A 7,736-nucleotide genomic window follows, 5' to 3' on the forward strand; every position below is an offset into this window, starting at 1 on the left:
ATAACAGCTTTAAGCCAGAAATTAGGGAATTGGTACCTCATGGCTAGAATGGGATAGATGTATAGCATTTGTCCAAATATCTGGAGAAGGCTAGAGAACGAAAACAGAGTTAGACTCTAATCAAGTTAATGTTTTTTCAAGTTAAACACCTGGATGACCGCAGATACTCCTGATGCCTCCCCCTCAAAAGGCTCCCCCGAGAAAGGATACTTGCTGCTACTGTGAACCAAAGGGATGCTGGAAGACCAACTGTCCCACTTTCGGCAAGGAAAAGTCTAACAGATAATGAGAGGGGTTCCAAAGGAGAAGGGAGCTCCCAACTTGCAATTCTTCCCTTAAAACTCACAAGAAGGGATAAACAACAAGGTCCTACTGTATAGCACAGGGAATTGTATTCAGTGTCCTGGGATAAGTGATAATGGAAAAGAATATATATGCATAACTGAGTCACTTTGCTGTACAGCAGAAATTAACACAACATTGTAAATCAACTATACTTCAATAAAAAATTAAAAATTAAAAACAAAAACACAAGAAGGATTACTATGAACTATTGTGAGCCAAACTCACTGTTTTCTTAGAGTTACAGATGTTACACTTTCAACAATAACCCTGCTAGTAATCCCATCCCTCCCCCTTGAAGTCACTTAAACCCAGGAGGTGGATGTCTCTAACAGCCCTCAAGCATCCTCTATGTCCCAGCTGCTGCTATTCTTGGTCTTTTCACTAAAAACATGCTCTTGCCCAGCCTAAACTTAAAGAGGAGACGGATTTATGGCAATGGAATTGCCAGATGAAGATTTCCTAAAAAGGTTCTCTTTCTTGAAATTCTGAAGACGTCCGTATTCATAACCGTACCATCGCTAATTCAGATACAAATACATAAATTAGACGCCACTTGAAGATCTCTATGAGGTACCGGAGTTCTACTGGACCAAAAATTTACCACCATTTTCAGGATTACTGGGGCTGAGCACATCAAGGTTCACTGCCCCGTCCCAACTTTTACCCAGGCTTGCATGGTACCCTTGAAGCCAGAAGGAAAGGAAGAATTAAAACCCATAGTAAGAGGACTAATAGACAAAAGACTCATTTCACTTTGCACTAGTACTTACAATACTCGTATCCTGACTATTAAGTAACCAATAAATGAGTGTACAGCTTTACTCACCATCTCAGAGCTATCCTTAAGATAATTACACCCCACATTCCAGTGGTGTCAATTCCCAATACTATTCTTTCCCCCAGTTCCACCCAAGGCCATCTGTTTTACAGTTGTGCATCTACATTCTGCCTTCTTTAGAGCCTGTTCTCTTAAATTCAAACAATCAATACCTATTCACCTGTCCCTGGGAGAACCCACAGTATACATGCCCCATCATGCCTCAGAGATTCACTGTGGTTTCTTACTTTTCACAAGTTCTTAATCAGGACCTCAAAGTTTCTCTTGATAATGAGCTTCTGCTAACCTAAAGATTAGAAAAGCACTAAAATGAATTCTACCTACCTTCTGACTTTAAGCACAAAAAGATACTGTCCCAAAAAATTACAGTTTTCAGCAAGAGGCTCATTATCCTAGAGCATGATTTCTCTCAGGCAAGCTCTTCCCTCTGATTGGCTGACTACAGGCCACCCAGAACTTCCCAGACCCACTATGGAAAAAGAGCATTCTCAACTTCTCTGAAATTACTTCATCTTTAGGACCTTTAGGTGACAAGGCCCCTTTCCTGGCAACACACGTCATGAACACAAATTTTGCAGACCAGCTAGCTCTTCAACAACCCCCTATCCTTTGTCAGTCGAACTGACCAAAAGTTTTAGAATCTTCTTTGAACCTAACGGTCCCCCAAGCTGTACAACCTTTGTTTATTTAATGAAATGCACAGGGGCTTCCCTGGTGGCGCAGTGGTTAAGAATCGGCCTGCCAATACAGGGAACAGGGGTTTGAGCCCTGGTCCGGGAAGATCCCACATGCCAGGGAGCAACTAAGCCCGTGCGCCACAGCTACTGAGCCTGCGCTCTAGAGCCCGCGAGCCACAACTACTGAGCCCACGTGCCACAACTACTGAAGCCCGCGCGCCTAGAGCCCGTGCTCCACAACAGGAGAAGCCACCGCAGTGAGAAGCCCGCGCATTGCAGTGAAGAGTAGCCCCCGCTCGCCGCAACTAGAGAAAGCCCACGTGCAGCAATGAAGACCCAACGCAGCCGTAAAAAAATAAATAAATAAAAATAAATTTTAAAAAAAAAGAAAGAAAGAAATGCACAACATTCCTGGCTAAGCCAGCTTACATCGCATGAAATATCATTACTTTCTCCTACACGTATTTCTCTTCTTTGAACCCTGCTATGCTCCTCCCGTCCCCAAAGAAGGCAAAACGTATTTTCCCTGGCATTCGTGCAAGAATCATCCACGCTCCATGAAGACTTACCAGAAATGCCTTTGGACAGTCCACCGTGACTCCTGGTGGATCAGATCTACAGACGGAAACAGGAAGTGATCAGGCTGACTGTGTCACAGCAGATCTCAAATCACTCTTAGAATGATTCCTTACAGCCCAGGTGCCAGAACTGATTTCCCTTACTAGAGCCTGCTAACCAGAGAGGGAAAAGACAGTCAGTATACACAGGCAGTAAATATACCTTGAGGTCAGCTACGATGTCTGGGTGCTTTAGAAACAGTGAGGCTAATTTCAGTGAGGACCCCTATCAAGGTCAAGGAACTCTGAAATACCCTAATGTTACCAAAGAAATAAGTAACGTCCAGGGTGCTCCAGTGGCCAAGACAAATGCTCTATCCGATCATTTACCCCAAGCAGGGGCCCCTTAGAAGAGTGCTGGCCAATCAAGATAACCCAAAACCCCATGACCATGGAGGGATTCAAAGAAACCATTATAGAATGCTAAAAGTATCCTCCAATATCAAAGAAGTACTGAGAGAGCTCTAGATATAGATTATGTAAAGATACTCCCTGAAGTTCTGGAAGCACCAGAGCCTTCCATAGAGAGAATCTCGCTGAGGTACCAGGTGAGAACCCCACCACTGCAAGGACACACTGCTGCCATTTTGATGCTGTTGCCAAAGGTGTCCTACCTGCCATCGACGTACTCCTGGCAAAAGCAAACCATTAAAGGTGGGGCGTGGACAGGAGCCAAAACCTCAAGGTCCATTTGAAGTCTTCCAAATAGGCTTCAGATAATTACCCTCTACCCCCTCACAGTGGGGTATGACTGCTGGCCAGATGTTTTTTTCAGGGTGCATCAAAACTTTTCACTGTCACCCCAATATTCATAGCAGCACTATTTATAACAGCCAAGACATGGAAGCAACCTAAATGTCCATTGACAGATGAATGGATAAAGAAGATGTGCTAAAATATTTACAATGGAATATTACTCAGCCATAAAAAAGAATGAAATAATGCCATTTGCAGCAACATGGATGGATCTAGAGATTATCATACTAAGTGAAGTAAATCAGACAGAGAAAGACAAGTATCATATGCTGTCACTTTTATGTGGAATATAAAAAAATGATATAAATGACCTTATTTACAAATCAGACACAGACAGACTTAGAAAACAAACTATGGTTACCAAAGGGGAAAGGTGGGAGCGGGGTGGATAAATTAGGAGGTTGTGATTAACATACACACTACTATACAGAAAATAGATAACACGGACCTACTGATAGCACAGGGAACTCTACTCAACACTCTGTAATAACCTATATGGGAAAAGAATCTGAAAAAGGATATATGTATACATGAATCACTTTGCTGTACAGCTGAAACTAACACAACATTGTAAACCGACTATACTCCAATATAAAATAAAAATTAAATTTAAAAACTGTTAAAAAAAAAACCCACAAACATACAAACTCTTCAGCTGAGGATCAAATAAATCACTTGTCCAAAAACAAACAAACAAAAAATACACAAAAAACCTTTTCACTGTCAAAGAGCTAAGGCTCTAACAGTACACTAAATAGTACATTCTGGGGGCTTCCCTGGTGGTCCAGTGGTTAGGACTCCGTGCTTCCATTGCAGGGGGTGTGGGTTCCACCCCTGGTTGGGGAACTAAGATCCCCACATGCCATGCAGTGTGGCAAAAAAAAAAAAAAAGAAAGAAAGGTACATCCTGTATGATTATGACGGTTTAGAACAAGCAAAACTCATCTGTGGGGAAAGAAAACACAGAACAGCTGCCTCTGGGGTTGGTGGATACAGGGCTCACCTGGGAAGGGGATTGGGGGACTTTCTGGAATGACACTCTCTATGTTTTGATAGGAGGTGGAGATACACTCATTTATGCAACTGTCAAAACTCATGGTGCATAAGATGTGTGCATGTCATCATATATAAATTTTACCTTAAAAAAAAACATAAAGAAATATTGCACTTTAGTTAGTGATATGCATGTTGAAATAATTTAGGGATGAAGTATACTGATGGCCGCAGTAGCTTCCTATTCCCTTCAAAGACTTCCTAGTACTCCTTCAATAAAGTCTTGCAGGTAATGATGTAAGGAAACTTCCATCTTCACAGGTGTTTTTGCAAGACCTGGCCTCTGCTGGTTCTCCAGCTTCCCTAGCTGTCTTTTCCACAGGAAGCATCCTTCATTTCTGTGAATCAGACACACTCCTTCTAGGCCTCAGAGCCTTGGCACCAAGGGTTCCTCTAAACCTGGAACACCACTTGCTCTCATCACCTAGTTAATCTCTAGAGACCTTTCACACCTTCTGTCCTCTCAGCCTAGGTCAGGACATGCTCTTCTTCCTTTTCATTGCTTCTTTATGGTTTCTTCTTTGCTCCCATCACGTAGGTACACTTTTGTCAAATACTTACACAAATATTTATCTTCCTCATAAGACTGCTTTGGGGACCAGGGCTGGACAGAGTTGCTTCGCTCACAACTGTATTCCCAGTGACCAGCACATCAAGAGCAAGGTGTTCAGGAATTTTGTTGGGTAAATAACTAGAAAGGAAATTAGAAAAAGGTAACCACTTTTCACGTGAGAGGTGGCAGCTTTAAAGGGTTGGCAATATTCCATATGAGGTGATGCTGTGGAGACACAGGGCACTCGCACTCACTGTTGATGGAGGTATAAACCAGGAGCAGTTTGAAGTACCTATCAAAATGTTCAAGGTTGATACCGTTGATCCAGAGATTTCACACCTCGGTATTTATTCTGCACAGCACAAATAAGCACTTGTATAACAATGTTCCCAGAAGTAGCTTGAAGTGTTGAAAAACTGACAACAACTTAAATACCTTTCTAACAGGAGGCTGAAAAACTAAGGTATACTCATAAAATTAATTTCTGCACCATGCAGCCATTGCAAGGAATGAAGTTAATACGAATATACTGTTAGTAACAATAACTAGTGGATAGTGAGAAAAGTTGCATAAAAGTCTAAAGTATAATCACATTTTGTTTTTTAAAAAATCACACATATATAAACACAGTTTAAAAGGCTGGTAGGGACTTACTTGCCTGGTGGTCCAGTGGTTAAGACTCCACGCTTCTAGTGCAGGGACCCCACGTTCGATCCCTGGTGAGGGAACTAGAGCCCACATGCCACAAGTAAAAAGATCCTGCATGTCGCAGACCCGGCGCAGCCAGGAAAAAAAAAAAAAAAGGTATTTTTCAAAAAAGTAATGGAACTAGGGAATAAGCTAAACTGTTAGCTTTACTTCTGGAGGGTTAGGGATGAGGGGTGGGCAGGGATTTCCACTCTTTATCGATTTCTCTAAAGTTTAAACAAGCAAGCCTATAATTTAAAATATATTTTTTAAAATATTTTAAACTCTAGGGCTTCCCTGGTGGCGCAGTGGTTGAGAGTCCCCCTGCCGATGCAGGGGACACGGGTTCGTGCCCCAGTCCGGGAAGATCCCACATGCCGCGGAGCGGCTGGGCCCGTGAGCCATGGCCGCTGAGCCTGCGCGTCCGGAGCCTGTGCTCCGCAACGGGAGAGGCCACAGCGGTGAGAGGCCTGCGTACCGCAAAAAAAATAAAAATAAAAAAATTTTAAACTCTAGAATCTTTGCAGAACAAGGCTCGACGGTAAAGCTCACGTTGCCTGTTCAAAATTAAATCTACAACCAGTGAGCGACTTCACTAAAAGATGGCCTCCTGAGGACCTGACACCCACGGACCACCCAAGCGCCGGCGCATCAGTCTTTAAATCCTACGGGTGAGGTCTGGGAGGAAGGAAGGAAGATACAGTAAATGGAGGTGGGTCGTAGGGGTCCTGGGGTGGGTATGACTCCGGAAGGAAGACGGCAGCAGAATTTAGTCTGCTTTTCCAAGTACCTGATCCTCCGCAGAGGCTCTCGGGACAAGAGTCGTCGGATACTTTTCACCTATTAGCGAAGATTCTAAGAACTCGGGTAGAGGCAGAGAATCTAGAACAAGGGGTGAAGGAAACCCTGGGCTCCTTGTCACCCCCTCCCGGTGGGGAAAACCACGCGCCGCCCCTCCTCTCAGACCCTCATGGCGACTGGGAAACGGGTCTGCACGCGGGCGGCGCGAGCGGCCCCGACGGCGTTGGGCGGGCGCGTTGACTTGACCCCGCACGTGGGCGCGGCCGGCGGCAAGAAGAAGCAGCCGGGCGCCCCCACCCCACGCCCTCGAAGAAACCGCGAGGCCCCGCGCCCGCCTTCCGTCCTCCCCGCGGCCGCGCAGGCACTGAAGGCTACAAGGTCAGGTCCCCGGGACCCAGGGAGGAGGCGCCCGCCGCGCCGCGGCTGCTCTGGAAAGCGGAGTGGGTCACGGAGGAGGTCCCGTTCCGCCGCAGACTTTAGGACCTTCGGCGGCGTCCCTCGGCCGGATGGATGCTGCCTCCTTTCCTTCCTTCCACGTTTGAAACGACCCAGCCAAGGCCAGGCCGGGCGTGAGGGTTTCCGTCTCTCCTTTCAACCCGCACGGCGGCGCCCAGACGCAGGGAGTGCTCGCCCCATTTTGCAAAGAGGAAGCGAGGAAACTGGCCAAGGTCACCCGGCAAGACCAAGGTTTCCCCCACCCTAGATGCTTCCCTGTGTGAATGTGAATGGGCCTAAGTGCTCCTTTCTTTCCCTCAATGGCCGGAGAGAATGAAAATGCGGTCTTGGAGCGCCAGGTATGGGCCTGAAAAGCCCCGCGCGTCCGAGGTGGCGAGCCTTCCCGGGGGAAAGGGACCGCGGTGGCGGCGCAAGGGCCGGTCCTCCGACAGCGACAGCTGCTTGAAAAGTAGAAGCCCCCGAGAGGTCTCAATACCCACCCGAAACCTTGGGAGCGGCACCGCCGCATCTAGGCGTCCCCACCTGGGACCTGAGGGGCGACGCCCGGCTTCCCACGAGGTGTCAGAGACAAACGTCTATCTGGTCCTCGGGGTTGGACGCGGCCTTCGCCAGCCTCGGCTCTTGGGAACTGGAAGCCGAGAGGCAGGAGCGCGACCCCGGCACGCGAGTCCCGGCCTCACGAGCGCGGAGGGGCCTGTCTGGGGACCCCGGCCACCCTTGCCCGGGCTTAACTGCTGCCCCACCGCCAGCCTGGAGCCTCAACTGTGCCGGACCCAGAAAGCGGGGGTCGCGCGCTCGCGGCCGGGGTTCTGGGCAGGGTTTGCAGAAGTGAGGAGTTCGGTGCACGACCCCCTGGGGAGCGGGGCGAGTAGCGCGTCGGCCAATGGCCGCGGTGGGCGGGGAGGAGACTGGCCTGGGGACGTGCGTGGGCCGCGCGTCGCTTCCCCACCCTC

The 7,736-nt window shown here is 47.5% G+C and overlaps 1 long non-coding RNA gene across 1 annotated transcript; it reads right to left on the reverse strand.

Moving 5' to 3' along the window:
• Positions 1-2,447: 2,447 nt before the first annotated feature.
• LOC307176429 lies at positions 2,448-7,736 on the reverse strand. Its single transcript, XR_013824752.1, has 4 exons — positions 7,263-7,736; positions 6,317-6,408; positions 5,494-5,598; positions 2,448-2,475 (listed from the first exon to the last, which is right to left on the reverse strand). It is a non-coding gene; the product is annotated as an uncharacterized lncRNA (long non-coding RNA).

This window comes from Stenella coeruleoalba (assembly GCF_951394435.1).
Source record: "Stenella coeruleoalba genome assembly, chromosome: 17".
NCBI lineage: Eukaryota > Metazoa > Chordata > Mammalia > Artiodactyla > Delphinidae > Stenella > Stenella coeruleoalba.